At 35.6% G+C, this 6,310-nt stretch overlaps 1 pseudogene; it reads left to right on the plus strand.

The window, feature by feature from the left end:
• Positions 1 to 253: 253 nt before the first annotated feature.
• LOC102863983 lies at positions 254 to 679 on the plus strand (annotated as a pseudogene).
• Positions 680 to 6,310: the final 5,631 nt, after the last annotated feature.

Here is a 6,310-nt window from a genome sequence, read left to right on the forward strand (position 1 = left end):
GTATCAGGCGGACCTTAGTCTCCAGAGAGACACTGTTGCTCTTGAGTACTTTAGAGCGGTCCCTAACAGTAGACTTTCCCATCGCAATTTGTTTTTTTATTTCCTGGCTGCTGCATATAAATAGGATCATAAAATAGTCCCTGTCTCTCTTTTTTTCACTAAGCATGCCATTTTGAAAGTGTACTCATGTTACAGCATATACTACTATAAAATTCGGTCTTGAGCTGTGTGGCCTGATGACTGGACCTTGTCAAAAATGGACAGCCAAATTCCTTATGATGACTATCCAGTGGTTTTCCTGCCTGCCTATGAAAATCCCCCGGCATGGATCCCTTCTCACGAGAGGGTATACCACCCAGACTACAATAATGAGTTGACCCAATTTCTCCCTTGAACCATTATACTCAAGAAGCTGCCTGGAGCTCAGTTGGGATTTAACATCCGAGGAGGAAAGGCCTCCCAGTTAGGTATCTTCATCTCCAAGGTGATTCCTGACTCTGATGCACACCGAGCAGGACTTCAAGAAGGGGACCAAGTCCTAGCTGTGAATGATGTGGATTTCCAAGATACTGAACACAGCAAGGCTGTTGAGATCCTGAAGACAGCCCTTGAAATCAGCATGCGTGTGCGTTTTTTTCCCTACAACTATCATCGCCAGAAGGAGAGGACTGTGCACTAGAGTGTTGCAGCCACAACCTTCCATGTAAAAGCTACCTGAGCATGCTGCTTAGATCCCAAGGAAGTGACTTAGAAAACTATTCTCAGCCTTTTCTAGCACAGTGAAGTGAAGGGGTAAGGAGACAGGCCCTGAATTATGCCAGCTAGCCAGCTATATTACCCAAACTATTATCCTTTTTGCTAACCTAGTTTTCCGGGTGAAAAACATCCGGAAGAGGATGTTTTGATACAATCTATCATGTGTGAACCCTGATTTAAAAAAAAATGTTTATTGAATATCATGAGCTAGGTGCTTAGAAACAAACCATATTTTTTAATAGAGTATACTAATTAGTTTGAAAAAGAAAAAAGGTCTTCCATCTAATCTTACTTGCCATCTCATCCTTGTACTATGAGTGGTCTCATACACTTCAGAGACAACAGTGGGATCCTATTTTCCTCCCTACCACTTATACTGTCCCTAAACAAGGAAATAGAATGCTGAGGAAATATTGGTGTGACTTTTGAATGATACTAAGTATAGAATACTGTTGAGGGGGTGGGAGGAAGGAATCTCACCCAAGGAGGGGAGCCTCTAGACAGAACAGGGCAACTTTAATCCTGCTTCTCAACTATCTGTCTTGCCAGAACTTTATTGAAGTCGAGGGACTAAACAAATGGCATAGAGTCATGGGTACTGGAGAAAATATTGTCTCTTACCACATGTGGGAAATATAACTCTGTCTTCTGCTTTCCTAGATTCTTTGAACAATAAACTAACAGAGAGGCTTTGATGCAAAAAAAAAAAAAAAAATTCGGTCTTATGGCTGAATAATGTTCCATTGTATGGATATATCACATTGAATTTACCAGCTAATGGACACTTAGCATATTTTCCTCTTTTGGCTACTAAAAATACTGCTATGAATATTCCTGTGTGGCTTTTTGTTTATAATATTTTTATTATTTTTAATACATATCAAGAAGCAGAATTAAGAGGTAATCTTTAATTATGTGCTTAACCTTTTGGGGAGCCACCAAAAATATTTTCCAAAGTGGCTGAATCTTTTTACACTCCTGACAGCAATAGAAAGTCTTCCACATCATTGCCAACATTTGTTACCTTTTTGTTATTGTGTTTGTTTTGAATTATATACCAGTGTGACATAGTATCTCACTGTGGTTTTGATTTCTATTCTCATTTCCACAACTAATAGAAGTTCTTGGGGTGTGCAAATAGTTAACACAATTTAGAAGTAACCAAAAGGTTGGTAATTTATTAATTAGTCAGCTTAACAGCAGCTAACAAGTAGCTCCTTGGAAGAAAAGGCCTGGATATCTAGTTCCAAAAAACATTTAATGAAGTTCTACCCTCATACACATGGGTTTCTGAGTTGAAGATGACTTGTGGCAACTGCCTAATAACTAATGGGATTAATCAAAAAATCTTCCTGCTGTCCAGTCAGATCTAACTCTTAGCTGATCCTCCATTTGGTTTCTGAACCAGTAAATCACACATAAAACCCTTCTGGTGAGTCGACTGGGATTTGTGCATTTTTTAGGAAAGGTATTATTCAAATCCTCTATTTTGTTACTTTGATAATTTGTCATTTTGTTGCTAACTTGTAGTAGCTCTTTATTCTAGACTGTAAATATTTTCTTCCTTTTTTAACTTTTGTTGGTCTTGGATGAACAAAGGATTAAATTTCTGATCAAGTCAAATTTATCTTTTTTTCTCTCCTATTTGTATCTGTCATGCTTATAACCCATGTGAGAAATCATTTCCAAATGTAAGGTAATGCAAACTGATACCTATGTTTCTTTCAAAGAGTTTTATAGTTCTGGCTCTTACATTTAGACTTCTGATTTTTAGTTCTCATATACGAGATCTATAATACGAGAAAAGATTCTGACTTCATTCTTTTGCATGCAGAAATCTAAGTGTCCAGGCATCATTTGTTAAACAGACTCTTCTTTCTGCACTGAATGGTCTTGGCATCTTTGCTGAAAGCAATTCACCAAAGACACATGCGTTTATTTCTGGACCCTCAATTCTACTATGTTAATTTATATGTCTAACATTATGCTAATACTACCGTCTCTATTATTGTAGCTTTAAGGGAGGTTTTGAAACTGAAGTAAGAGTCCTCCAAATTTTCTTCTCAACAAGGTATTATTGCCTATTTTCGTTCATTTTACCTTACCAGGTAAATCTGCCCATTTTTGCAAAAAGAATAAGCTAGTGAGATTTTAACAAAAATTACATTCAATTTGTGGACCAATTTGGAGAATAAAGGTATTTTACCATCAATTCTTCCTGTCTATGATTTGATAATTGTTGTTGTTAAAATATTTGCATCTATCATCATAAGGGATTATCACCACATAGTTTATGACGATGATTCTAAATAGTCTGGTATCAAGGTTAATGCTAGTGTCATGGAGTTAAAAAGATCTCTAATTTTTGTTTCTAGAAGGTTTTAAGAAGAAGTCTGTTATTAATGCTTCTTTACATCTGGAAGAATTCACCAGTGACATTGTCTGGTCCTCAGTTTTTCTTTTCTAGTAGACAGCTGATTACTAATTAAATTTCTTTTCTTGTCAGTTTAAGGTTCTATTTATTCCTGACTCTGTTTTGACAGTCTGTGTACATTAAGATTTGAACTGTTGAAGAGATACTATTGGAAAATCCTAACCATTATACCTGAAAAGTTTTACTTTTGTTATGTGAAGAACTCATTATGTAACAGAGTAGAAGTAAATGTAATCCTTCTGAGTTGTGTCTTATAAAAAGTCGCAGTTTTGTTCACAATAGCAAAGAGTTAGAAACAACCCAACTGCCCATCAACAAAGGAATGGATAGGGAAGCTCTGGTATATTCACACAATGGAATACTATGTTGCATTGAAAAACAAGGAACTCACGCAGTACTATTCAAAATGGGTGACCCTGGAGGACATTATGCTGAGTGAAATATTTCAGTCACAAAGGACAAATACTGCATAGTGCAACTGTTGTAAAATGGGACTGACATAGGGGTTGGGGTGAGGGAAAACAGAAAGATGGGATAAATTATGTATACTACACTGAACCAGATGAGCAAGAGAACTGTTTAAAAGGGATATATGATTAGGTATTATTGTCATGACATGAGTCCAGAACGAAGGCTGCATAGTGGAATGGACTTAGGGGAGGGATTGTACAACAAGAAAACAATTTTTCTTTTACTTTTTGAAGAGAAGAATGAACTGGAGGCAAGGGGTGGGCAGGGAGAAAAGTGCAACAATGAATGAATGGAAATCCAACATCTCTAAACTTTTATTAAACTTAGTAATAAAAAAATTTAGAAAAAGCTAAGAAAGACAAAGGAAAACACATCAAAAGCTGATAATTTAGACTTCCAGTCTCCTCAACCACAAGGTAAATTTTTGTTCTTTAAAGCTACTCATATGTGGTATTATTTTCATAGTTGCCCTAAGCTCTTAAGAATTGATCTTTTCAAAGAACTAATCTTTGACTTTGTTGATTATTCCCAAAGGTTTCATATTCTCTACTTATAATTTATTTCAACTCTAACTTTTATTTCCTTCTTTTTGCTATCTTTGGGTTTGCTCTTATTTTTCTAGCTCTTTATATTGTAAGATCACTGATTTACAAATTCTCTTGTTTTACATTTTAGTCTTAATAAGTGAACATATAAAACTGTACTGTCAATTGCCACTAAATTACCTATGACTCACTATTGCTGTCATATACCGTCGAGTCACTTGTGACTCAGCCCTATGCCCTTCCTGCATCAATCTGTGTCCAACACACCTACCTCATTATATACAGTGATCCTAAACGCAACAGCTCTGAAGCCTGTCCTGTCCTGAGACAGTCTCACTGACTCTAACACACCTAACCCCATTATTCCAGTTACTGTATCAATCCATCTTATCCACACTCTGCCTCCCCCATGCTGTCCCTCTACCTTTCTGAGCATGATGTCCTTTTCCAAGGACCAGTTCCCCTGGCCACGTGCTCAAAGTATGTGAGACAGAGTTTCAAAATACTAGCCTCCAAAGAGAAATTTCTTATCATTCTCTCCAAGATAGACCTATTTGTTTTCTTGGTGGTCCATGGTGTTTTCAAGACACTTCTCTTGCACAACAACTCAAAAGCATCCATTTTTCTTCTATGATCCTTAGTCACTGTCCACATTTCTGATGCATAGCAAGTAACACAAAGACCAGATTATACAAAGGATAGTGAGGGAAGTTCTAAATGAGAAACTATTATTGTCTCTGAGTACTATTCACCACCAATAAAAGCTAATAAGCAGTATCACTTACAAATTGAAAGTATGATGCACATATTCACAAATAACGATTTAATAACAGTTTTAAAAGCATGTTATGTATGAAAAAAACAGTATCTGACCTTTTATCACAAAGAGTACTCTTGCTTTAAAGAGAAGAGAAAAACCACACAAAGTAAAACAATAACAGTCTGAAGCTTCCTTACAGGTTGCATAAATATTTTATAAGGTAAAACAACATATGAGGAGAAAATGTGGTGAAGCTATACATTATAGATATCACAGCAAAGTTTCAAGTCAGAGAACACATTAGATTTAGCAGATGAACAGCCTTACATGTTAACTAAATTTTTTTAACAATTAAAGATAATTGACACAGAAATAGGAAACTATTTCCCTAGCCTATTCTGAGGGAGCTCTGGTGGCCTTGTGCGGTATGAAAGTGCACTGCAATATCAAGGGCATTCAGTTCTAATCCAACAGCTGCTTCCACAGAACCATGCGCAATCTCCTCCCATCTAATTTACTGTCTCTAAAAACCTCCTCTGGAAGGTTAGATATAAGTCAGTTCCAACTCAACAGTACTCAATAACAGCAGCACATAGAGACCTTGGAAAAAGAAAAAAGTGAATGGGTAACATGCTTTACAGCACAGAAATTAAAATTTTAATAGTTAAATAATAAAGGCTTTACTTAAAGCCTTTATTTGTTGATAAAATTTATAATGGTTTCAAACTATGCTAATAATTTATCCCTGTCAGAGTAACTTACTTCTATACAAAAAGTAACATAATCAGATTCTGAAAGATTAATCAATGAGTTAAAATTTCTTCTTGAATAGTACATGATACAAATTAAAAATTGCTTTATTTGCCCATTATTAATAAAATAAGTCTGTATTATTTTAGAATGTACAACTTTATTAATTTATGATGTGGGCAAATGCAAATTTTTTTTAAAACCTAGAAAGACACCTGCATTTCTTTCAAGATAACTGTCATTTCTCCCATAGGCTTCACTGAAAAAAAAGTAGAAAAATAAGAGATAAAAGCTGTTGCTGAGACAGAATGCAATTTTTACATTCTATTCAGTATAAAATATCCCGGTGGATTTACTCAGTTACCAGGACCTGTGCCATGTTGCTATATCAAAGTAGCTGCTGATTCACTAGACTAATAATTTAGAGATCCTGTTACAAGATTTTTGCCTTTATATTCCGTCCACATCACCTTTTATCCTTTTTTCAGATAGTTTATTTTCGGATGTGTGAAAAGATAATACAATTTCTTATTAACAGATAAAATGAAGCCTTATCTGTGTATAATCAAAAGAATGGTACTTTCTATTGCTTGC

The sequence above is a fragment of the Elephantulus edwardii genome, unplaced genomic scaffold (genome assembly GCF_000299155.1).
Source record: "Elephantulus edwardii isolate Elephantulus edwardi_28Jun2011 unplaced genomic scaffold, EleEdw1.0 scaffold00019, whole genome shotgun sequence".
In the NCBI taxonomy this organism is placed as follows: Eukaryota; Metazoa; Chordata; class Mammalia; order Macroscelidea; family Macroscelididae; genus Elephantulus; species Elephantulus edwardii.